Source organism: Argiope bruennichi, chromosome 2 (genome assembly GCF_947563725.1).
Source record: "Argiope bruennichi chromosome 2, qqArgBrue1.1, whole genome shotgun sequence".
In the NCBI taxonomy this organism is placed as follows: Eukaryota; Metazoa; Arthropoda; class Arachnida; order Araneae; family Araneidae; genus Argiope; species Argiope bruennichi.
Window position 1 is genome coordinate 61,644,584 of NC_079152.1, and position 27,747 is coordinate 61,672,330.

Genomic DNA, 27,747 nt, shown 5'->3' on the forward strand with positions numbered 1-27,747 from the left:
ATTGTGTCGTGACTGACGTATTTCTTACGATTTATTCTTTGTACGTAAATTATGCCTCCCGTGCAACTGCTAAAATACACACACACATTTTAAACAGATACTCCGACCCTCCCGAAGGCACCAGAAAAATTTGAATGACTGTAAATAAAAAACATATCACGTAATAGATATGATGTGCTGAATTTTAAAAAATAACAATAGAATATATGCTTTAGTTATTGCATTAATACAATTTAATGATGTGAAAACTTCAATAAATATCTAAAAAAACGAGTTCCTTTTTTATGATCCCGATTTACATTAGCGATACTTCAAAGAACATTTCATCTGAAAATCTATTCTATGCTCGGGGACAAAATTTCACAAGAATGTACTTTTCAATAAAATAACGGTAAGATAATTCAAATAACCTTTTTAAATTTTCGTTTCATTTTTATTTAATAAAAAATCTTTTTATAATTATTGTACTATTAAACAAATAATTACTTTCTTATTCTATATTTTCAAATTAAATTATTTAAAATTTCCTTTGTCTTTGAATATATTAAAATCAAAGTTCCTAAGATGTTTAAAGAACTGTGAGATAAAATTTATACCACTTCTATACGATAACTGTGACACGAATTAAATAATTGTTCCCAATAGAATAAAATCCATTAAAAAATTACTTTTTTATAATTATTCTCAGAATTAATCTGTATTTTCAAATTCAATTATATTTAAAAATTTTATTCTTTTTACATATAAATAAACCTCAGGTGAATAATAAGATCAGAGAAAATCAAACATTATCCGATTTATAATTTAGCGTTCTTACAAAAAAAAATTTCATTGCCATTTTTCGTTTGTATTTCGTTATCTTCGAGATTACTAATCAGACTTCATTTTAACTCCCTAAAAATCAGCATAATTGCAAGTCCAGTCTTTTCCCACTTCATAGTTTTTTTTCAGTTCTTTTTACCGAACACGGAGATAATAAAACACTTTTTTTTCTATTATTATTAACCGCCATTTAAAAAAAAAAAGTTTGGGGGGAAAAAAGTACTTAAATTTTCGATCCTGAGATGAAGAAGCAGACAGACAAATAAAAAAATTAAATTAGATAAAAAAATTAATAAAAAAAAAGATTTTCCTTCATGGGGGAGAAATTAAGTTACGAACTCAAAGTACTCAGTTAAAATACAGAAATGAATAATAAAAAAATATATAAAATGACAGAAATGGAAAGAAAAGTGGAAAAAAACTGAAAAAAAAGAGTCCACATTTAAAAAGCAAAAATAATTGAAGCAATGCAAGGGCTCTAAAAAGAGATTCCAATCTTTACGCGCATTGGTACGAGTACAACAACTAAGCAAATTTGTCTCCATGCTTCAGTAAACTTATCAAATTGTTCCTAATTAAGAATGCAAATGAATTAATTCAGTTTAATTTTGTAAATGCGTTGAAAATATTTCGTGATGCAGACAGCTAACCTCGCTTCATCAAACATCAAGGGCGAAGGGGGAGGAGAGGGGGAATAAAATTAAATGAAAAAAGGGGAGTAAAATAAAATAGCGAAAAACAAATCGTCGAAAAGAATGTATTTTGAATATTCATAGTTAGAAATCTAATTATAGGACATAAAGAAATTATACCATCCACGAAGATCAATATAGGAATGTGTTTGCGAAAAAACCACTGCCAAATGAGTTAATAATAATATATACACAAAAAAAATTTCTTAAATTGAATATGTTTGGGACGTTTTATGAAATTACGTTCAACGACAAATTATTAATTTATGTTTTTTTTTCCTCCCTCTTGAAGCTTGCTTTATTTTTTTATTTTTTTTTCCCATGGCAAGAAACAGGCCCTCAAGGGGAAAAAAAACTTTTAAAAGTTGAAAGACACAATTGTTGTAAAACGTGAAACAAAGCATTCTTTTTTAAAAATTTAATGAATGAATTATAATAAGACAAATTTTCAAAAAATACAGTATAAAACATTTGAATGATTTGCATAAACAAGGAGAACAGGAGTTTTTTTTATATATATATAATTAAATCTGCTTATTATCCACTTATTGCACAAAAACTTGTAAATCCTAAGAAGAAAAAAAAAACTGAGTTTGCATCGAATATATCACCTCTCATACTATAAGTTTAATTTAATATAAAATCCAATGAAAGAAATCATTTTTGAACGTATACACGTTTGAAAAAAAAATCACTTAATTATGCATACATTATTCAAAATTATTAACTTAAAGTAATAAAAAACATTTTTTTAAACTAATCATAAATATTCATTTGTTAAGTAATTTTTTGGAAAAATGTCTTTTATTAAGTAATTTAAGCAAAAAAATTTCAATGAAATATTTAAATGGCAAGTGAATTAATTCACTAATATCTAGATAGTATTGGCAGTATTCAAATCTATGTCCAAACTATAGGGTGTGTCCTTTTCTGATGGTAAAAAATGCCAAAAAATGGAGAAGAAAGAGGGTCAAAATGGCATAAAAAATACAACTTTCTTAAAAACAGATAAGCATATATAGGAGCACCAAAACATATTTTGATATTACTTATTTGAAACTCTTAAATACATTATAAAATTCACTTAAAAAAGTGGGATTAAAACGTAATCTTTGAATTAGGGAATCCTAATATTAAAAAACAAGCAATTTAAAATTAATAAACAAATAATTTAAATAACATTAAAAACAAGTAATTTAATTAGTTTTAAATTCTATTCCTATCCATTTAAACTAGAATGGTCCCCAGAACGTGGTTATTTTTCAGATTTGAATCCTTACAGAGAAATTTATAATCCCTTAAAAGTACATAGTTTCAGATCATTTTTAATTTTACAAAGCAGGGAAATTTATAATTATATGTCTATCATTTTTGCTTCAATTTCCCCTTGACTTCTTATTTATTTTCTTTAAATTCTTCCACTATTTGGCATTGACTTATTTTCAATTTTAAAAAAATTTATACTTCCAAAAAGCAGGAAGAAAATATTCAGCTTTTACCTTGGACTGGATAGCACAAATGTTGTAATATTAAGAATGTTCACCCTGCTATTAAAAATAACTTTCTTTTTGTCTATCTATTCGTTTATTCTCTACTGATCCTGTAGATGGTTTACTTTCTTACCGTTATGCATTACCCATTGTGTAATCGCTAGATTTGTTTCTAATGAGGAAAGTCAAGAATATGGAACACCATGGGCTCTTTAATGAGAACACATATCTTAATTTAAAACCAACTTTTCTTAACTCATAGTTAACAAAAGATTTTTTTAAAAAAATAAATGCGAATTTCTTGAAAAGTACGGGATATTCGTTTATTTACATAAAATAAGATAAAAATTTTAAAACATATGTCCGTAATTATTTAAATAAGCCAAAAATGCCACTTACAAAATCTAAGGTTTGTTTAACTGCACCGAGTTGGTCTTCTAGTTTGAAATGTTCATTTTACAGAAAAATGAAAATGGCAATTAAAAGTTTATTGCTCCAACAATTATCTCATCAAAATTATAACCAATTTCTCTATATCTGTCACATTGCTGCCCAAAAGATTATGCAATCGTTCATGACACCCATCAATACTCTAAAAGTTTCACCCACCCTTTAAATGTCCCTTAATCATCTAAAACTGTATCCGCACTTTCGAAATTGAACTCCCAGAATTCATTCTGACGCTTTCCAGTAACAGAAGATAATTAACAAACAAGTAATCTAATAGCCCCAACCGATCAGTTACTAGCGACCAAATTTTATTGGAAAGATACACCGTTTATGGAAAAGAGCGGTCAGTCCCGCGGCGAATTCGAATTTAAATCAGGAGATCGCCAAACACCGAGTGTTCTCGCAACAGAATCAAACACTGCTGCGATCGCGAGATCAATTTTTACTCCTGTGCACACAATTTGTTACCCATTGTAAAACTCGTAAATCTATCAGGATCGGCGCCCGGCGGTCGTGTCAGAAAGCGCCCCCTGGTGGTCAATGAATGAATGTGATTGGCTGCATCGTAGACGTTTAATCTTTAATGATGAAAGCAGTGGACCATTCCTCATGTTTCCGCAGGTTTTAAAACTTTTCAAAATAATAATTTGCGAGTTGGCGATAATTCGTTGGCGATTTTCTGTGAACTGGTGCGTGAAATTAAATGGAAGTTTGGGCCGCATTTTCTGGTGCGTTCGGTAAACTGACTCATCTACCTGCGAGTTGAAAGAGAAATTAAAGTGATGGGTGGGATTGACGGAGAGAAATCGAAAACATAAAGTGGTCGGTGGTCTGACCGCCTAAGGAGATGTCAGGATGGATTAATGCATCGTTGGCCAGTGGCTGCTAAATCTGCGACTGTTGCTCAAGGATGAAAAATGTAGAGAAAATGAAATTCACGGAATGAGGGATAATTTAATGTATCAAAAATGGTAGTTCTTGGAAAAGTATGTTATTACAGAGAATTTAATGGTCTTATTTTCAAAAATATAACAAAATAAGTGAATAAAATTCTATGATGTGATTTTTAAGGTTAAATTCTGTATATGATATTTAAGAAATTTCCAAAAATCAGCAGATTCCAAAATCGGTTTAGTGCAGGTGAGGGGATAAAATTTATATCTATGCGAATTTTAAAATATCTTTATTTTAATTTTAGGATTGGATAATCCGGTTCTAATAAGCATACATATATCGTTTAAATGTCTCAAATTTAGCAGACGTTAAAGAAGTGAATACTATTGTCAAATAAAATGCCTCGATACTTAAAAATTAAAGAATTGAAGCGAATTAAAAATGTAAGCGAATCCATCTTTAATAGAAAGATGTTTCTAATTTTATAGCTTAATCTGCAGTTGACTTGAAGATGTGTCTTGAATTTTCCCCCTAATTAATAAATAAAGCGCATAAAAAAACCGAGCAAAAAAGAACAAAAAGAAAAGAAAACAAGATATAATTTTCAAAAATTATTTTCCAAAAATTCTCCCTCCTTCCAGGATGCTGGTAAAATGGATCCGCGATATTTAATGGAAAACAACACAACAACGGATATATATTTTTCTTCCCAGAGAAATATTTGAAAGAAAAAAAAAACTTAGTCAAATGTGATAACACTGAAAATACTGTCAATTGCTTCAGTTCGAATGAAGGTGCGAATAAGTAGTTAAACAAAACAATTTTTCCCAGTTTTTAGTTTTCATTTAAAACAACCAAAAAAATGTCGAATCACAGATGATGTTTTAATATTATGTAAATAGGAAATTCAAAAGATTAGAGAAAAATTCGTATTATCGACTCATTCACTAAAAGCATTCGTATCAGCCTAACTCACCTGTAAAAATGGATTTTATTAATTTATATCTACTTTTTGAAAACTTACTAATAATGCACTGTTTTTAAAACAATTATTTTTCATGAACACGAATTTTTTTTTATAGTTTTTGAACCTGATTAGCTCTATTTTATTTATTTTTTATTTATACAGTTATCTCTATTCTATTAGATTCTTCACATAATTCAATATATGAAGAGTTCTGATTCAAAATAACAAAAAATAATGGTTCATTTTAAACAATGGTAAATTGCGAGTATAAAAATAAAAACTTTTTAATAAGAATAGTAGTAATTTAAAACGATATGCCACTATACTTGAATTTCAGAAAATTGTACAACAAATATTAGAAATAATTCTGAAATAAAATTGAAAAGGAAATGTCATTCTAAAGACTAAACAAAATAATAATAAATGAATAAAAAGAACCCTTTGAGAAATATGAAAAGTATTGAAACTTTGAGAAATTTCAGAAAGTATTCGACTACGAAATACAATCGTTACCCAAATTAATAATATTAATATCACTACTTCTAAAATTTGTTTTATTGAACTTTTCTAAACTAGCATGCAAATAATTTCTTCTTCGGAATTCTTGAAATTTGGAACAAAAAAAAAGCAAATATTAAAGATAAAAAGAACAAGAGACATTTTTAACAAGTAATGATTGAATTTAAAGTAAATGAAAAAATGCTTATTATCTACATTCATTTTACATAAAAAAAAGTTATTAACTCACTAATTAGTAGAAAATATTTTACAGTAATAATAACTTACTGCTGCACCTAACAGTGAAGTTTCTTCAGCACCTACAAAAGAACATAATGTTAAAAAAAAATTTAGCAAATATCATACAATATCATATAGTAATAAATCATATATCAACATCTATATAAATATAAACCAATAAAAAGTTGATTTTTAAAATCATCAAAACTGATATTATTATATCACAAAAGAACTAATGTTCATACGTTACTTCTAAAGTATTAAATGTAAATTGTTTTTCAAAATATTTTTTTTTTCAAAACATTCCCATAAGAACTGTTACTTTCAGTGACATATCAAGTTAAGAATTCTGATTATGTGAGCTAGTTCGTAGACCATTCCAAAAAATATGTCTGCATTCAGATGTAAAAACTGCCAATAAAATATAAAAAGCAATAAATTAATAGTGGCTTCATTTTATTTCACTAATATTAAATAATTAAATAAAGAGCCTGTTTCAATGTTTCGACATATATTATACATTAAAAAAAGTTTTCAAAACAGACTTACTTTTTTTACGCTTCGGTACATTTTATTTTCACGAAAATTACAAAAAATATAATAACCTGTGAGATAAATAAAAGAAAATGAAATATACGCACAAGTCCTTTAAGAACGGAAAACGCACATAAAGGAAACAAAATCCAGCGCATTAAAAAAAAAAGCACTCTTTTCGAACGGGGTTTTCAACGGAAACGGATACAAATGAAATGACAGAAGTACTTAAATCCAAAAATGACTTCGAATTGCCTTTTAAGCTGGATGCACAGAGAAAAGGGCCATGAACAATCTCCATTCATTATAAAATTTGAATAACCCAAACAGAAGGTGTTCCGGCCTTCTACTTTACGTGATTAAAAAAGCGTTGTGGCAGTGGAATTCGCATAATCAGATTTCTGTTTCTGTTGTAAATCAGTTTTTGGTATTGATTAGATGGTATGCCTTTTTTATGCCGTGATGGAGTTTTTACCTCTGTCTTTAGTTTTAAAAATAATGGAATCGTCACAACAGGAAATGGGAATATGAAAAGCAAAACTCAATTGAGTTTTAAAATGATAATTCTGAGCTTAGCATATATTTGCATCCATGGAATCGAAAAGTCAAGATTGTGATCCTTTAAAAAAGATGTTAAGTCAATTGACCTTCTGCTCTAAAGATTATTCCATTTGAAAAGGGTTAGACCATTGTAAAAATATAAAAACCAAACAGATATTAACTATAGTATTTTTTTCTAATTTCAATATTTATTCTTTTAAAATTAAATGAATAAATAGTTGGCATCTGCAAGTTACAAGAAAGCAATGTTCATGAACTTCTTGCCAACTGTAACATTCCTGTTTGGTTTCTTTACAAATCCAATCAGTTGGTTTAAAAATTATTATTAACGAATCTTGGTGAGCTGAATAAATTCTTCAAATTCAATTTGACTCTTTTTTAAAATTCATTCATAGAGTCTGAAAATCTGCCTTCAGAAAAAAAAGGCTCTACAAAGAGCAGTTTGGTTTTCAATTAGTTCAGGATTTCATAAGCTAATTCATTCATTTCGATTCTGATCTCCAATTTGGGCATCCTACTTAGTTAGAAGTATAAAAATAATATTTATACGTATACACTTAGTACAAGCAGGGACCGAAGCATAATTCTTGGTTCAACGGGAAAAAAAAAAAAAAAAAAAAAACCTTCAGAGTTTAAATGTTAAAATTGCCAGGTCATTTCATACTGGTTTGTGTATCGCTGAAACTCATCTCTCATAAGGGGTTTCCGGATAGGCTGAAAACTATTGTCAAAACTATTGCTCTTTTCCTTAATTGAAACGTTCTTCGTGTATATTAACAGGATGAGTACCAACAAGTTCACAGTCACATGATCTCCAAAGAAGCGAGGATTATATTGCCATTATGTCTTTAGTTAGTTTAGCTAAAAATAGGAAATTTTCTGTCTCTCTATAACGGCGACATCTAAGTCATGGCTATAACGCCTTCATACCAGAATAAGTAATAACTTGCAGATATATCTGAGTATTTGTTTTTATTTCTGTCTAATGTCATACATATTAACATGATAGCATTTACAACAGATCTGTAAATTGCACAGTACAAATATCGTTCAAAACGCTCTACAAAGCAGTCATCGGACCTAGAGATACTAATTTAATAAGTAGTTTTGGGTACTAGAAGCCCACCAAAAATTTTCAAAATTTAATCAGATTTTTAATTTAAAAGATAATGTAATGAAATAATGTAATAAATGTAAGATATTTTTTTGGATACATCAAATTGCCTTTTATTAATGATATTGCTGTCAAGTACTTGAAACAAAACATATAAATATACAATATTTACTGAGTTTGGCTTGGTTTTCTGCATTTAGAATTGATGAAACATTTTAAGGATTATGGCGATTCCTTATTTATTTTAATATTACGTACCTTTAAATAACCTAAATTTTATTTTTTTAAAAATTTAAAGAAAATAACTGTAAGAATTATGAATAATTCTTCACGTGAATTTCGGCAATCGTGATAACATTACAAATGAAAAGCAATTAAAAAGGAATAAAATATATAATACAGAAACAGAATGGGCGAAAAACTTTATTCATTGTTTGAAATATCATAAATAAAAACAGATTTTTGAATCAAAGATCAAAATGAAGCATGATTATTAGAGGATGATTTAAGGAAAATTCAAAAATAAACTTGAGAATAAATGAAATAGCTGATGAATAAATTAATAAAAAAATAATTTTAAAAAAACTTATGGTACTTGGGATGGATTGGTGAACCTGAAAGTAGAAGATGCTAATTTTTAAATTTCAAACCACAATTTGATCAGGGAAAGTATATTACCAATTTTTTCAGCATAAAAGACTTAAGCACCTTATTTAAAGATTATAAAATTTTGTAACACAGTTTTTAATGTGAATACCAAATTAATGGAAGTAATATGGACATTCATTGAAAAAAAGGAAACATTTAGTTGTATTTTACGCATGCTCATTGTATTTTTATTTGCATCAAATTGATAGAGCATTAGGAAAATTATTACATTTATGCTACTTTCTCCTAGACTTGTCATCTCTTATGCAACAGTCTAGATAAGCATCGGCGGGAAATCGACTTTCCTTCAAACTAAACTGGTAACACAATTAAAGCTTATGACATATCCCAAAAGGAAAATCAATCTGAAATTCTGCTTAACTTATCATAGTGGCTAGAGATATAATTAATTTTTATTGCATGCTTTTGACTTGTTTTGTTTAATGTTTTTACAGTTGGTAGTTTTCAATGGATTTTCACTCATTCTCTGACGCATACTTATATTTTTTAATGACAATACAAAATTTTATTTTTTCAGAATTTAATTATCAGTTTATCGATTAATTTTAATTGAATTTTGATCCAATATGAAAAGTGCCCCTGTTATTGAATTATATATATATATATATATATATATATATTCATCGCAAGATTTTCTAATAATTACGATAACAGATTATGAAATATTTCAAAAGTGAGAAATTCTAAAATAATAATAAAAAAAATTAATTAATTAATTAAATCACACTTTTATTAGTGTGATTTTTTTAATGTACCAAAATGTAGAAAAATATTTTTTTTAATAAATTTGGAGCTTAAAGAAAAATTTATTAAAACATAAAGCACTGTAGATAATATAGCAAAGAAAAAGAAATATCTGTTAATAATTGAAAAATGAGAACACTTGAACTTCTATCAAGAATTAAGATATATTACGAAATAGATCAAAATTCTAGTCTGTTTTTAGAATATTTATATTAGAATAGAATTAGTTAGAATATTTATATGAAAAGTATTCCTAAAATTTTCCGATTTTAATTTTGACCTCCAATTTTTGAAACGTAAATAATGATAAAAATAATAATAATTTTCTATATTTTAGTAGATTATTAAAAGTGAGAAAGTGAGCTTTCTTAAAATTTTTTAGTTGTTTTTATTATATCCATATTGTATATATCTCAATACATAAATCCTAATTTATTCATTAATTTATCTAGGTGCAGCCTTAAAAGATAGTAACACATAAATTCGCCAAACTAAAGAAGAAGTGATTCAAGAGAAAATGACAAATCCTCGACTGAATGTTGTCAAATGATTTTATTAGTAAACTAACAGAACCCCTATGGCATTGTCCGTGAGATAAAGAATATTAACTCAATCAAAACCATAAAAACATAAAATAAACTATAAAAATGAAGCATAATTTATTTTCATTTTACATTTTTACTGCCAATATTAATATTTCTTCATAATCCTAATATTGACTGAACTATAGAACAAAAAATTAAATTTAAAAAAAACTGAATAAAGGCACACCAAAAAAAAAGGGATCATGACAATGAAATTAGAAAATTTAGTGTCAACGGTACTTGGGATTAGGATTATATAAAAAGGTATTTACGTATTAACCGTATGTCATTGGCAAACATAGACAAATTTTAGCTAAGAAAGAACTTATTAGCAAGCGATCTATAGTGCCTTTTTTACGATTCATTACAGGCATGCGGTTAATATGTAAATGCCTATAAAAAGAAGTAAGAGGACACACTCTCAGCTCTTCCACTCGTCAACTCCCAAGAATAGCATCGTGATCCTAAAAGAATTTACACGTTCCCTCGCCATACAATTATGCGTTTCTTTTACTAATAGGAAACTATAAGTATTTTAACTGCTAAAGTAAAATTTAATCATCTGAAATTGCATAAATTCCTATCCTTGCTTTTGTGTCTATTAATAAAAATTAAATTATCAATTTTTAAAATTAAAATTTTCTGGTAACAGAGGGTAAATATGTAAATGCAATTCTAGAAATATATGTAAATGTTAGAAAAAAATTTGAAAGTTAAGAATCTAAACTAATTCTAAGATGTCTAAAAATCAAAATTCTATTTACATCAATCGGAAAAAAGTCGTTTGAATTTCCTCTATATAACTGTTTTTGTGCTTGAAGAGACAATAGTCTCACTGTCAAAAGATTTTATTCGTAAGATGCCCCGATATAATTGTTCATGGCAAAAAACTGAAATGTCCAACATGAAATAAATTTTTTCACATGAAATATTTTTTTGGGGTTTTGTACTTTATTTTTTATTATATTATAATCTAGACGAGCAGGAAACTATTTTCGTTTGAATTCGAATATCATATTGCTGTCTGAAGGAATGAGAGATGGTATGAAAAGTCGGACTTAAGAATAATGTCCAATCATCAAAATTATCTTTTTAATTCGATTTCCAGGCAAATGCGGTAATTCTGACAATATTTACCGCAACCTTAAAATCTATTTAAGACTATTTCTGATAGTCATACGAGATGAAGAACTTCTAGAATATTTTTACGGCTAAAACAATTATGTTTTCCTTGGTGGGAAACCGAACACTAATCATAAGTCTTACCAAATTCACATTATAATCAAAACTGTGAAACTTAAATTCGTTTTTTCTTAAACTATTCAATTGGAAAAAAATCCACGTCTCAGACTTTCCACAATTTCAGATTTGTAAGGAATCCAAAGCTACGGACTGTTGCCTAACGACAATAAACAATGGCCGGTGAATTCTGCGTCCACATAAACATTTTATAAAAATACAAATTTTCATGATTTTTGGTATCTTAATTTAGTACCTTACGAAACCAGAGAAAAAAAATGACAGCTCTCCTAAGAAAAATTTCATTTCTTCAATGTAAGATTAGAAAAAAAGAAAAAAAAACTCATTCGAAACGCCATTAGTTTAAAATGAATCCTATGAAATTATTTCGATCATCCGTCCTTTAAATATATAAGAGAAATGTTCGAATAATGACTGCAAAAAAGCTTGAAAAAGATGATTGAATTATAATGTGAAATGCGAAAATTTACGATTCAGTTAAAAAAAATTTCGGAAATAGAGGCTAATATTTTCAAAAATTATAATTTCTGTTAATTTCAAAATTCAGTAAATTATGTCAGAAGCGCTTGAAAAACTTCTTTTAGAACTGCAATTTGTATTTTTCAACTGTGCAAATGCCTTTTTTTTTTTTTTTTTTACAGGCAAATAAGTGCCGGATATTTGCTTAAATCTTTCGGTTTCGCGTTCGACAAACTATTCATACGGAAATAAGAATTATCTTCAAACCAGTGCTTAACACACATTGATACATAAAATATAGGCCAGTCCTACTCGTAATGTCACGATGTCTCTTCATCACTCGTTCTGCGAAACATCGCTCTTTAAGGCAGTTCTTTTTTTTTTAACGTTTTGTATTTTGTTTTATTCGGTATGCGAATCGCTAGTTAATCGAGGTATGACTGCATTTATGAGTTATTCTTTGTGCAATCAGAATCAAGATAACAGAATCAAAATATAAATAACGTCCAGCACCTTTTGGAGAAATTCCATACACGCACCGGAGAAACCATCAAGAAACAGTAAACAAGGAGCATCAATAATCGACAGCAATATCAGAGAACATGCAATTAAGACCCATCAGAAATAATAGAAATAATAAATAAACTTAAAGAAGGTGAAAGTCCCGGATTAGATGACATAACTAACAAAATGATAAAAAGACTACCAATCAAATCAATAATCAGACTCACTGAAATTATTAATTCAATTCTAAAACTACAATATTTCCCAAACACATGGAAAACTGCAGCAATATTCCTCATGCTGTAATCAGGAAAAAACCACAAGACCGAAGCAGCTATAGACATATAAGCCTATTATATTCTGTCAGTGAAGTAGCAGAAGCTGTGATACTTAAAAGAATCACCTTAATCACAGAGGGCCATCTTATTCCTTATTAAGTCAGATTTAGGAAGAACCTCTCAACAGCACAGCAACTGCTGAGAATAACTGAAACAATTAGAGAGGGAATGGATGAAGACTGGGGCACCGGAGCAGTGTTTTTAGATATCGCCAAGGCGTTTGACAGGGTCTGGAAAGACGGCCTGTTATAAAAACTCATCAAAATGCGAATTCCTGGTAGCATAATTAGGCTCATGGCTACGTATTTGCAAGGAAGGCACTTTACAGTTCGAGAAGGGAGAAATCTCTTCTAAGAACATGTAATTGAGACTGGAGTAGTACAGGGGTCCAAGATTGGACCATTATGGTTCAATATCTACGTAAATGATATCCGCAGCCCCAAGAATTGCCAAACCCAAATATATCTATTCACTGACGACACTGTCATCATGAGCACCGATGAATCCATTAACCCTTAACTGGGGACGTGCGGTCTGTGAGACCATTAGCGATGGATTTTTGGTCACCCCTATTTATTTTTAGCTCAATTGAATGGATTGACCCTGTAGCTTTCTGTTTTGTGGTCTTCAATACACGTGCAATTTTTCAACTGATTTCAGCGGATGCTTTTTTAAAATAATTCAGTTATTTCTTCGAGCGTGGTCTCTAAGACCGCACCTCCCTGTTAGTGTCCTAGTGATAAACAAGGCTTAGCAGATGGCGCTAAAACGTGGGCCCGAAATATCATTTATTTTACTGATCCTATTATGAAGCAGTGCTCCATTGATAGAATCCTCTCCATTGATTTACTCTTCTGTACAATTATTCTTATCACTGAAACCACTTTTGAATGAAGCAGAAAGTGGTTTCAGTGATAAGAATAATTGTACAGAAGAGTTTTTCGATGCAAGTTCGCATTCAACTGATTCTGATATGTATGTTCAAACATAATTAATTTTTCTAGTGATAATATATTTTGAAAAATTCACAAAATATATTAAAATACCAAGAGATATATATACAGAATTTATAGGTTGATTTTTATTCTAGTTCTTAACTTGTATGTTTAAAATGCCCTAGAAAATCGTGCTATGAAAGTCACACAAGCCGATACAAAAACGGCCAATTTTATCCATTGTTAGTTTTTTTTTTCATATAATTGTTGAATTTAACATTATATTGTCGTCTATATACCTTCATATACTGTAAAAACAAATATAATTTAAAAAGTAAAAAGTAATACGTTTTTTCAAGAATATTATTTATTGTAACATGTAATTTGAGAAGAAAATGTATGTTCCAACGCATTTACTTTTTTCAATGATAATATATTTTGAAAAATTCCTAAAACATATCTATATATCAAGAAAAATATCTGTAAAATATATTGGCAGTTTTTCATACTAATACATTCATTAGAAAATTTAATTTGAGTGTAAATGAAATACGGTCTCATAGACCGCACCACCCCAGTTCAGTCCTAAAATTTCATCTCCCCAGTTAAGAGTTAACATCGTGGATGAGCTTAACATCTATCTGGAAGAGCTTAGTAGATGGTTAATCAGGTGGAAGGTTAGTGCCAGGCTGTCTGCTTTACGAGAAAGAGAAATATCCTGGACCAACCAAAACTATTTAGGAGAAATGTCCATTGGAGTAATAAAACAAAATACCTTGGCGTCACGCTGGACCAAAGAGTCACATACAAAGAACAGATACACAACCTAAGGAATAAAGTCAAAGCATGCAAATCGAAACTATACCCCATGATGGGGAAAGAGTCCAGACTCTCTCTGAATAATAAGTTATTACTGTACAAGACCATAATCAGGTCAATAATGAGCTACGCATCATTAGCATGAGGTGCGTCAGAAAAATCGTACATAAATAAATTAGAAACTACACAAAATAGAATAACTAGAGAAATAGCCAAAGAGCCGTGGTTCGTTAGAAACAAACAAATACTTAAAAAACTATTAAGTACAAACAATAGCAGAATATTTTTAAAAACTATCAGAAAATTTCGTCCATATAATAGACAACTACAATAACACAGCAATGGCAAATATCCCCAAGTATGACCCAGGAAATCCCAAGAAAAAAAGACGACCCAGGACACTCTTCCTTGGTGACTAACATCAAAAGGAAAATGAAAGATGACTGTATATACCCTTTTCAGGGCTAACAAGGAAAGTCACATTCATTGACCCAACAAGAACCCTTGCGAAACCAGACAATTGGAAAAGATGAAGAAATGCCAATACTAGCAAAGTAAAAGAAAAAAAAATCAGGTATTCCTCTCAACTTTCTTTTATTTTATATAATTTTTATATTACTTTAATTTATTTTATTTTATCTTGTTTTCCTTTTTTTTTTCTCTCTAACACTAATTCCATTGTAGATAAAACAACAGAAAGATATTAAGATATTCAGGTTCAAATCAACTTCTTAATTGAGCGCAAATAAAATAACTATTAGGTCTCGGAGATGAAGGATCAATGAGTTCAGGTGCTCCGTGGAATTACTCATCACATCTTCTTCAATTAACATTTGAGTTCAGGGGTGGGAAAGTAACTTCGAAAGTAAGATAATAATGTGATTATTTCACTTTTCAAAGCCATATATATACATATGGAGCACTAGTGATGGATTTTTTAGTAGTCTAGAGTAGCTAAATTAAAAGGGGTTGCAAACAGGTCAGTTTAAAAAATTAATTTTCTATTTCACAAAGAAATGAATTTATAAAATAAAAATAAAAATTCTATTATTATTAAAATGATGTTAACGATTTACCAAATATAATGGACCGAGTTGTTGTGCGTTTCATTGCGGTCATTCAGCTATATATCCATCCTAATGTTGACCATCATAATGGATCTGTTCAATAAAGACCTGTATCTGCTTCAATAATATTGTGTATAAACACAAATGTTGGGCAGTTTTGGTCCAAAACAATTAAATGAAGAAGCAACACTTTCCGATCGTGAAACTAAATTGACCAGTTTATTAAAAGTGAATGCCTCATAATATGTTTTGCTTAAGTCCACAAATAGATTAAATCTGCCATTGCTTGTCGCTGTTAAATTCGAAGCGGGGGAAAAAACAACGAAACTCTACAGATAGAACAATATAAAATCACATGGAGCAAACATTTTCTTAGAATAAATGGATTTCTTTTACATAAAAATAGCTTCGTCAACTACAAACATGATTCAGCTGTACATGAAAAAGGTAAACAGTAGCAATATGATAAAATTGCTTACGACATTTCATTTCGGACTAACCTAATAATTTTTTTCCAGTGTATTGCAAATAAGATTGGTACACAAATATAAAATGTACAGTAAATGCAAGACGATGGATATTTACGATAAAATATTATTTTCAGAACTTTAATATCCTCGCGCTGATCATCATGGAAAATAGAGAAAATATATTTTGTGAGCATTAAAGGGTAGTATAAAGTAAAAGAAAAAACTTAGGGGAAATTCGATTGCATTAATTGATATCATTTTAAATTCCTTTATAATGATTTTACATTCAAAAACTTAAACCCTTTAAGAAGAATTCCATTACGAAAAACACTATAAACAAAAAAGTTCATGTATTTTTATAAAAGTAATGATAAGTGATAATTTCCTATCATGAAAAATGAGTAATCTTGTAGGTAACAATATTTTATGTAAATTTCAGTCAGAACATCATTTGTATTACAGAAACAGGCTTGATTGAATATGTGATTGAAATATGCGAGACAGTAACAAACATACATTATAGAAACACAAATTAATAATACTGTACTGTTACTTGTAGTGAAGCATTACGTAATTTTCTTAGAAGTATTTAGAAAAAATGTTATTTTAATATTAATTCCATTAAGCTCTAAACGCATGAATTTATATTTTATTAAAAAATGATTACGTAAAACTATTTCTAACAAGATTGAAATTGCTTATGAAAATTGAGGTTTCAATATAATAGTTTACCACCCTAGTTTTTCACCATAGACCATAGAGTTTCACCAATGTCTCCTCGTATGTCTGTGAAATTGCTTCCTATCATATAAAAGAATTTAAGGATTGTATTCGTAGCTCTTCCCCTCCTTTTTAGAACTATTGTTATGTTTAGTACTTTTGTTTTAAGTTTTAATTGGTCGCCTTTGGTAACTAACTTGTTCTCCCCTTTTCTAGTATTTAAATTATTAATACGGTGTATTTTCAATAACATTTCACATAGTTTTATGACACGAGCATATGAGGGAACAAAGCGTATGAATGTAAATTTACAAAAAATTATTGCTAAAAAAATTAAAACATATATATGTATTGTAGTTAAAGAGAACAACTGAGTTATTTCAGATATATAGCCTGAAAAACTTATCATATTGCATGAATTAATGGGTTTTATACTTTAACTATACCCGGCATAGCTATTACCGGTCTAGCAACTGTTAATTTAGCGTTAGATTACCTTTCTGTTTGATGCCAGAGTCATAATTTCTATTACATCTCTTTCCTCTAACGAAATGAGGTTTCGATGATGCGGTGAATCTTTTCCTGAACATTTCTAATAATATTTTGCAGCTCCATTAATTAACCAAGTGAAGTATTGAATTAAATACAGCTGCAAAAATGATCAATGAAGAAATATGAAACGTTCGTATGATGATTTGTTTACATTTGATTGTGGCCATTAAACATTAAGTAATAAGGACGATTCATGTGCCATATTTAAACACTTTTAGATAATTTGCATCTTTTATTGCAATGGTTGAAAGTTAAGTTTGTGCATCATTTACTGTCAGTGCTATAAAATAATGCAGAAGTTCTTAAATGGTAAGAAGTCAGCAATAATTGAATGATAAGAAGGCAACTAGTAACTTTATGATAGAAAACGGAAGGGACCCAACTGACTGATCTTATGAATATAATTTTATAATTGAATTGATCTAGGAAACTGCATAAGTTGCAACTTCGTAAATGTGGTTATAAATGTTATGAGTGAATTCAGTATTTAATAGGAAATACGATCACTTGATTTATAGAATTAAGCAAATTATTAGCAGTAATAACTAAAACACATTAATAACATATTTTTAATTTTTAAATAAACTGTCAAGACTTTAAACAAAAACGATAAAATAACTTGTAAAAAAGCTACATGTATTGTATATAGGCAGACAGATGGTGTGGCTTAATGTATGATTAAATAATTCTACTTCTTTTAATGCACAGGAGAAAAAAAAATGCGCAGTTTGTAGAAAATGTGAAACCACAAACAATTTCAACCTTGAAATACCCTGAATTTTACAAAACTAGTTTTAGCCACACTATCTAAACATCCTCTGCTTTGTTCAAGGGCCCTCAAAACTTTCTTCTTTGACCTTAATTTCCTCTTAAAGAATATTTCACAGCTGTAGATAGGCAGTCCTGTATTAATTAACTTCAATCAGAGGAATTCCTTATATTTTAAAATGGTGAAACCAAAAATCAGAACAATTGGAATTTCCTTAATTCGAAACTAACGAATGCAATTAAAAAGTGTATTTTTCCAAAAAATAGAATTAAGAAGAAAAAAAATGGATAAAAAAAATGAATGCAGCAAAAGAAAAACTTTACAAAATTTTAACTGAAAATGTTAGTAAAGATGTTTTTCTAAATAAATACGTTGATTACCGCTGACGCCACTTGATTTTTATCTAATTAAATGACTTCCTCATTATTACATTATTATAGCGAGAAGATGCCACCCAGTTAGAGAGAAATGTGATTCATAGGCGTGAGTCACGTGTAAATAGTTTAAGTTAGTTAATAAAACGTAAATAATAAATAAACATCTTATAAATTTTAATAACTATGTAATAATTTAAATAATTTAAAATTTTTAATAATTAAAAAATAAAAATTTTAATAAATAAGTGAATAAGTTTAAAATAGTTTGTACGCAACATTTTCAACACAAAAATGATGCAATAAAATATATACAAATTATACAAATTAAAACCTTTTCGGAGGGTGTTTTTTTTTTGCTGTTTTTGATTGCATAACTTGCACAACATTAAAACCCTAGGGTTAATTAAAAACCTCAACTAATTGTACATTTGCATTCATTGATGATGTAAGGAACAGACCTGTTTAACCAAGTAACTTCAGAAATAAAAACAGCCTTCTTTTATTTGCAGCCATTACTTTGAATTGACCGTCATAAATTCGAAATATAGACAATATTTTAACTATATGCTAATAGATAACATTATATTCAAGGGAACAGAGAAAAAAATTGAATTTAAAACGTTCCCATATTCTCTTACGTTTAGAAACGTTGCTGTAATTATGATTATAATAATGATTAGTACAATAAAACAGAACTTGTGAAATACAGCCCATATTCCCACAAAAAGCATTTTTTATAACTCAGGGGTAAAAACTGCGTCAGCCTCTAGACAACATGGTTTTATATAGATTCCCTTTACAATATAAAACTGTAACAAACCTATAAATCTTTCGATAAAAATTTTTCCATAATAGTATTTTATTTTGCAACGCGAGTAAGTGCACTTAAAATGGTTTTGCTACAGTATGAATTAGCTGAATTATGGATGGAATGATGAGGTTACTTATTAAAGAAGAGGTATTAAATCGTCAAATCCAATCATAAGCGTTTCAACAACTTTCCCAAACGACTTTAAGAACGTGTGCGTAAATAAAATAAAAAGTCTCACACCTTTCTCATTACAAAACTGTTGGCTATGAATTTACTCGAATAAGGCGTAAGTCACGAAGAATCAATTGATTTTCAATAAAATCCATCCAAATTAAAACATTATCTTTTGTTGCAGCTCTTCGTTAGAAATGACATTTTATTTTTAAAAAATGAAATTGGCAAAAACAAATTCCTAATATATTCCTTGCCACCAAGAATTAAAAAAAAATGTGTGAATTTGATACCTAAACAGTGTACATTCCTTTCATAATTTTAAAAATGTACAACAAATTTTAATTCCCGATTGAGAAGAGAACATTAAATAAATTTTTTCTGAATAACCTAATTAATCAGGGATAAGCTTTTTTTAAATCATTTTTGAACCTCTGCTACTGAAGAAGAGCAGAACGAATTCCTGGATGAGAGGTTGGAGAATAAGTAAGCAAGCTGTCGCTTCCCCGTAAAATAATGAATTACATTAAGTTATCTCCATTACAAAGTTGGACCCGTCCGCTACTAAAGGAATAATACAGTGGCGGTGATTGTTGAAATTTAGCTCAAATTTAGATGGCTCTTATTTAGTTCTCACTTCCGTAATATATCAACGATAATCGTTCGCCATCAAGATTACCTCAGAGTGTTTGGAAGACCTGAGGTAGCTTCAACATAGTTACCAATTCTATATTTCTTGCTTGATTAGCATATATGAATATAAGCGAACACATTTGCTTTTGGGAAACTTTCAAAAATTCAAACCTGGAGTAATCTGAAGCATTCGTCATTCAGATTACCCCAGAGTGTTTGGAAGACCTGAGGTAACTTCAACATAGTTATCAATTCTGTATCTGTTGTTTGATTAGCATATTTGAATATAAGTGAACACATTAGCTTTTGGAAGGCTTTCAAAAGTTACAATTTACATGTTACTCAGTTTATTTCAACTGAATAATAACTTGTTGTGAAGCTACACGAAGATTATTTAAAATGGCAAAGCTCAGATGACAAAAACAGATCATGAATCATCATCCCCAACACCAAATTTCCAGATACTAATGCGGTAGCGTTTGATTCTGAATTTCAGATATTCCTTGTACCTGAATTCCATATATGGCAGATCGTCAGTGGAATACGGTCTTGAACCCACAATCTACCGAATCTGAAATCTACGGATTTTATCAGTAGGTCACCAACAGTCCCAAACTTCCAGGTTGCGTTCTTTTATATTACATTTTTCAATTTCTCTTTCTATAACGACTCTTTTTTTTAAATATATTTTACTTTTAAAAAAAGATCATTATATTTAATGCATTTTCCCAGGCTTCCTCTTTTTCAACATTTTGAGACACCATCTATCTGATGTTTCAATTAATGCATGGAATAATATTTTTGTGGACATCACAGACCTTTTACCAAAACAATACCAAATTATCAGAAAATAAAAATTAATAAACAAAATATTGTCTAAGAATTAAATGCTGATACAAATACTGATTAATACAAGTGCTGTTAACAACTTTATGGGAATGCAATCTAGCCTATCTAATATTAATTATCTCGACAACCCATACATTTCATTATTTCCTTGTATTTCTAATATTTATTTAATGCGCTTTTCATGTTACTATGTTTTGTATGAAGCCCGCTTTCATCTCGATTTCTGATATTCTGAAGTGTCGATCACAAATTAGGAGATTGATCATCATATTTCCAAAAACTCCGTTCGTGAAGTATCCTTAACAATAAATTGCATCTCACTGTTTTTATGCGAAAACTTCCTTAATGATTCTGTAGCTACTTGTGAGAGAAAGAATGTGGGAAGTTGTGGGAAAATGTGACTAGACAGATGACGTAAATGTGAAGGAGTTAGATTTACAAGAATTCAAAACACAGAAAGAAGGTCTTTGACACATTGAGATTGTTTCTCGAATCATAAGAAATAATCAATGCGGATAAATTTACGATTGTTGCAATAAAAAAAAAATAATAAATAAATAACTAATATCTAATTAAAAAAAATCAAGATCAGTTTTTTCGACATTATTATCATTGAAAAACAACGTCGAAATTGCATTTACATGCTTACTAAATGAGTTATTAATAATGTTCTTAGAAATAAAGCATCAATTTTGGGTGTAGTTGTATAATTAAGAACTAGTTGCTACTTTAAAGATTTCGAATTCACTGGCAAAAATTGGGCTTGCATGTGCATACTTTATCATTAAAAATAAATCCAAATTCACTTTGCTGCAATGAAGGAAAAAACCGGTAATCCTGTAATTAGTGTGGGGAAGATATATAGCATTCGAATATTTCTAAGTTGATTTGTATTGGACTTTGTAGCTTATTACATAACTTCGTCCAGTTAGAAGACATATAATCTTAAAAAAGCAGATATTACAATATGAACCTATCTTTTTATAGCTAACTTAAATCGAGTTTCTCTATATTAATCAATAATTAATTTTATTAAGGCTTCATTAATTAATTTATTTCCCAAAGTTGATATTGTGACATTTTTTTTTCTTTCCGAAAAGCGGTCTCTAGAAGAGGTGCCCAGCAATGTGCAAATATTTCTGCTAAAGAGTATGAATTTTTAAGATGTTACAAAAAGAAAATTCAGTGATTTCTAATCATATAATAAGTATATTTTTCTAATTTATTTCAATTTCTTGTAAAAAAAAAGATACGTATAAGTCTTCTATATCATAAGAACACTATAGCCTATATTTAAAATAACTGAGGTCGACTAATCACACATTCAAAGTTTTAGTAGGCCAAGTAAAATGTATAATCTAAACGTAAGCAAAGAATATTCGTATTAAATATTTTCCGAAATATCCTAATTCATTTTTCAGAATCTATACCATAAAGCACAAGGGCAATAATGTAATAGAAAAAAGATCCTGAAAGTTATAATCCCATGTGATACCACTTATAAAAATTCCCAGATCACAAAGATTTTCAAGAGCTAGTTTCTAATTTCATTTATTTTAATTATTTTTCTAAGAAATTTGAACTTGCAAATTATCCTCAAGATTAATGCATTTCGTTATTAGAGGATTATGTGAATGATCCTTTATTCATATCATAACGATCTAAAACAATTATTTAAATTCGAAATATTCAAAATATTTTCAGAATGTTATATATTTACTGCTGTTATACTTAGACGGTGTAATAGAGAAGCAGAATCAAGAAATAATTTTGCACCCTTTTTCGATATGAGACTTGAATTATAAAAAGACAATTCAATTTAACAAAAATTAGATGTCTCTGAATGACCTTATCACTATTTAATAATGTAATATTCTGTATTTGCGTTTCTATTTAGATGCCATACAATTTCGGTACCCTAGTGCCATAAAAGATGCTATCAGCAAATAAGTATAACTCCTTTTCTACATGTTATTTTATCAGATAATTCTGATAATTGTATTGAATTGAAAGCAGCGTTTATTTTGTAAATCATATTTAATTCGCATTACTTAATTAGAGTTTTATAGGGGACAGTAACAGTAAGATTGTTTCAAGACAATCTCTTAATTTGAAATAACAGTCAGGCAACAAGGATGATACCTAAGCCAATAATCCCCACTCCGAATTTTAACATCGCTTCTAATGTACATGGGTAAACAAATATCTACCATAGATTTTTCTACCAAAAGTTTTTAGAGTAATCAGGTCTCAAATCTGAGAAAATGCAATTTCTAAGCTCAATCACCAGTCATTAACCGGAGTCACATATTCATGGCAGACTCATACACGAAGATCTTTATTTTGCCATGTTAAATCTAAAATAATCAATAAAAATTACGTTCGCAGAGAAACTTGAGGGCCCTATCGTAGACAAAACGTTATGAACGTCCGCCACGAATCTTAAAATAGGTTTCTGTGCTGCTTGTTAAAAAGGCATCGTTATGATACGCCTGCCCCTTATTGTTAGCTCATCGGGAGAAAAGGGAGAGAGAGAGAAAAAAAGAACAGCTTATCGACAGAAAAGAAAAAAAAAGTCCTTTACCTATGAACAGCAAAATGAGAACAAAACTGATAATTACTCATCTTCGTTTAAAAAGCATTCCCCGTATACAGTTAAACGTCACTTAATGGGCACCCCAAATAACAAACACACAAAAAAGAGAAAGACAGAGAGAGACTCGCTTAACGAATAAGGTTTCGCAGAATGAGTGACGCGGACATCACCCGGTCGTCATATGCTGCAGCAAGTATTTTTGAAACCTTAATTGATGAGATTTTGTTTTCGGCCTAAGATTATGGAGTTAGAAGTGAATAGCAATGACATCGATGAGCTAGTGCAAGAATATAATCCATGAAGATCTTATAGAGCTGCATTCTGTGCACAGCAAAAAGATGCAGCAGAGATTTGGTCAGGAGAGAAAGAAATATAGACGTAAAAATGCAAACAAGGGAGATGATGGTATGTTGAGAAGCAAACCTTCATAAGGTAGTAGCTATGTGCCTTAAAAATTTCTTTAAAGATAATGCTGTGTCTTATTTTGCAGCTTAACGAAAGATATTTCTCTTTGGACATTTTTTTTTTTTTTGTAAAAAATGCATGCATTATAAACATTAAATTGCATTATTATAAAATTGTTTGTGTATTTTTTTCAGAAATGGAGTGCATTGTCTTATTTTACATGGATTTCTGAGGAAAAATTATTTTACTTAATAAATATTTCGCATTGTGTGCAAGATTTGGAAATGAATTATGTTTGTTAAACGAGGTTTCACAGTAATATTAAAATGGTTAGTACATAAAAATTTGGTAAAATCAGGGAAAGGTAGAAATTATTCTCTTAGAATTTCTAAGGAGATGACAACGCGATGAATATAGCAAAACATATGAATTGCAGATCTTTTTTACAAGTAATAATGATTATAATGATGATAACTGCGTTTGATTAGAAGTATTATATACTAACAATTAAAAACAATTCCCAATTTTTATACACCAAAAAAAGATTTTTAAAAAAATCACTCAAGTTAGAGGATTATACAGGTAACATATAGATGGTAAAACAACCGGAACTTAGTGCTGCTTTCAGATTTGAAAGCAGAAAGCTCCTATCTTCAAATATGAGAGTAGAAAATTTTGTTTAATTAGTGCCCTTTCGCAGAAACTTGTATATAGGATATCGATACCTCATATTCTTCATTAGATCAATACAAGTAATAGTTTATAATAATTTAGTCATCTCCAAATTTTCAGAAAAAGATAACACTAGTAATGTAGTAACGGGGATGAGCTGGGGAGGGGGGGGGGTAAACGTCTGTACACATGTCTCAGACGCCAAACATCTTAATATTATCGCACCTTTTTTGAAGTCAAATATGATGACTGTAAAAGAGAAGAAAAAAATCATAATATGCCACAGAGATTGCTTAACCCACCCTGATGTCTCAGGAAACACCACTGACAGATAAAGCAAGACAAACATCAACGAGCCTTCCAAACAAACTACACTCAAAGCATGGAAGCATAAATGGAACATGGCTTACCGTAGAGAAAAAGAGTTCCGCCACGTTCGAAAATCCCGCCGAAACTGTTAAAAGCTCGCCGGCGGAGCAAGCGAACCATCTCGCAGCGATCATTAACACTCACTCCTTCAAATAAAAGGTAACCCTCCTCATACGATAGACAAGCAGATAGCTCGATGCGAAACGACAGAGTGGTTAACAAACCAAAAAAATAAAAACGTGTAAAAGAGAAGCGAGAAAAACAAAGCAGCGACAACAGGAGAAAAAAAAATCGAAGCAGCAGCGGATAAGTTAAACAACCAGAGGGGAGTGAGGGAGAAAAAAAAAACAAAGAAAAACATCCCGCAAACGACAATAACACATTCCCACATCTCCTCTCTCCAGAGCTCTCTGCCGTGTAGTGAGCGAAGGAAGGTTGGAAAAGGAGCGAAAGTGCGCGATTCTAAAATAGGCGTGGCTTTCTCCATCGCAGAAGGTGCGCGGCGAAAAGACCACGTGGCTTTTGTGTACGGCCGGCCCGAGCGAGTGAATAGTCTCTAAAGTAGTGAGCGGAGCACTGCACACGCGCTTGGTCGGTCCCCCTCATTAGCCAAGTCGAGAATCGGTTGCAGCGAGCGCGTGCGTTTCGAACTGTCACTTGATCTTCATCGCTTGATGAGAACTGTTAGAACGCACGTCACTCATCGTCTTTCTCTTCTTTTCTTCTCTCTCGTCGTCGTCTGTTGTTTGATGTTGTTCTTCTTCGTGTATCGTTGTTGTTGTTAATAGACTAAACATAACCGAGAGATCTCTTCTCTTCTTTTGAAAGATTGCCGCCGGTGAGTTCCGTTTTTTTCATACAATTAATTACTTTTTTTAAATTTGCATTCTTACTTTAAATTTCCAGCACATGCCGTCCGCTTTTACTTAATACAAATGTTTGGATAAGTTGACAAAGCGTTATATTTGAGTTTGAATAATTCAAGAAGGGAAAGTTATTTTGGATAAGATGAGTGATGTTTATACCATTAATCACTTTTAAATTTATCTGTTTACTTTAAAGCGAGGATAGACATCTTCTTTTTTATATTTGGTTATGTAAACGGGGTCTTATATTCGTTAGTTTACTTTGATTTTGTTTGTACATAATAATTTTTAATAATTAACTGCTTTTTAATTTAATTTTTTTTTCTATTTTAAACTTAGAATAAATGTATCCCGTTTGCGTATCTGCGTATTTAAATATTTAGCTGTGTGAAAGAAACCTTATTCTTAGATTGGAAGGAGAGAAAACAGATTTTGAGAAAAATCATCAGCGATATGCACTTTTTAAAAATCAGTTCTTTTCCTTAAACCTGGAACTATGAAGTTAACTAATATTTTCTTAGTTAATATAATGAATTTTGTTAATAATGCTGTTGATTTGGATTAAAATGTCATTAGCATTGCATTAAATAGGACAGTTGAAAGGATAATTGGAAGAACCCTTCTAACTAATTTAATCAATTCATTAATTGTTTGTTTTAATTATACATGGTTTATTAATAACTGTTGTAGGCGCTTGGTGATGCAAACAATTCTTCATACTTCGATAGCCAAGAAGAGGAAAATTTAAATGCTTCTTATTTCTTTTATATTTATTTGATTTTTTTAATTCCGCGATTCCGCGTATTTGAAAATTTAGAATTTCCGAATTCCGAAAATAATTTTAATCACACTCTTCTGAAATTACTTTTATCGAATTTGTTCCCTTTTTCTTTTCATGAATTTTGAATTAATATCGTAATATCAATTAACTAAGCGCTGATAATAGATATTTATCAACCCTAAACATTGTTTAAAGTAATAACGATGGAGTTTCATTTATATATGATTTAATGCATTTTTTCTCCATTTTGATTCATCTTCTTTTAAATATTATCGCCTTTCTACCCCCTCTTTGTGTATTTTCAGTAAATGAGCCTCTAGGTCAGTGCCTGCCATAAAATGAAAATCACTGATTTATCTTAAAATAATACGAAATCCGCTAATACTTGTTAGGGATATTTTATTATGTAAACAAATTTTTATATTTCGATCACAATAATATAGAGAGATTATAATTCTGATTTTGTTCATCTGCAGTTTTTTAATTTATCTTCGAATTGTTCTTGATTAGAATGCATGCAATCCGGTAATATTTACATAATATAATAAATAATATATTATATTTGGATAAGAAAACTTGCCAGGACGGGAAAAGTAAACTAATTTTGCTCACACCTGTTGAGAAAGGGACCGTGCAGATAGGATCAAGTTAAAAAATTATTGAAATGACAAGGAATTCATTTCCGAATAATGAATAATCATTACTCACTTAAATGTTTTCCATAACTTTACGGTAGATTTCTCCGTAATATAAATAGATTAACAACTCGATCTCAATATTGCGAATGGGTTATTGCTATGTATAAATAACTAAAATATGATTCATTTGTGTATTCAGAAGTTATGAGACGAGAAGTTGATTTTTGATTATTTTTTTTAATTCAATCACACCTGTTGAATGAAAATTGTGTCATTTCAGCCAACTTTTGCCATCAAATTCTTAAAATACAAATTTAAAAAAAATTCTTTCCAAACAATAGAAATAAAAATAATGTTGTTTCTTATAATTAAAAAAAATTCTTATTAAAAACATTGGTATCATTTAGAAATGCATTTCAGTATATTA

At 29.7% G+C, this 27,747-nt stretch overlaps 2 protein-coding genes across 3 annotated transcripts in view; one reads left to right on the top strand and one right to left on the bottom strand.

Annotated features, from left to right (window-relative positions):
- Window positions 1-27,747, bottom strand: part of LOC129954722 (caspase activity and apoptosis inhibitor 1-like) — a 418,487-nt gene that overhangs the window by 270,536 nt on the left and 120,204 nt on the right. Inside the window, exons 1-2 of one of the 2 annotated variants that reach the window (XM_056068166.1) lie at window positions 25,077-25,219; window positions 6,102-6,133 (exon numbers count right to left, since the gene is read on the bottom strand). The gene's annotated coding sequence lies outside the window, so the exon portion shown is untranslated. Of the gene's footprint in view, window positions 1-6,101; window positions 6,134-25,076; window positions 25,220-27,747 lie in introns of those variants that run through there. The other variant, XM_056068165.1, reaches the window with a different exon arrangement.
- LOC129954686 (uncharacterized) overlaps window positions 25,707-27,747 on the top strand; it is a 156,618-nt gene continuing 154,577 nt past the window's right edge. Inside the window, exon 1 of the mRNA XM_056068161.1 lies at window positions 25,707-25,873. The gene's annotated coding sequence lies outside the window, so the exon portion shown is untranslated. The remainder of the gene's footprint in view (window positions 25,874-27,747) is intronic.